Raw genomic sequence first — 242 nt, forward strand, 5'->3', positions numbered from 1 at the left:
TAATTGAAATTCTTACTAGTAAAAATTCTGTTGTAGAGCTCTGTAATTAAAAATGAATTGAAGTCAATGAAGACATGACTAGTAAAAATTAATTTGTAGAGCTCTCTAATTGGAATTGTTATTAGTAAGAATTGAATTAGAGAGTTCTGTAATTGGAATTGTTCCTAGTAATAATTTAATTAGAGAGCTCTCTAATTGAAATTCTTACTAGTAAAAATTAAATTGTAGAGCTCTCTAATTTA

The sequence above is a fragment of the Garra rufa genome, chromosome 20, assembly GCF_049309525.1.
Source record: "Garra rufa chromosome 20, GarRuf1.0, whole genome shotgun sequence".
In the NCBI taxonomy this organism is placed as follows: domain Eukaryota; kingdom Metazoa; phylum Chordata; class Actinopteri; order Cypriniformes; family Cyprinidae; genus Garra; species Garra rufa.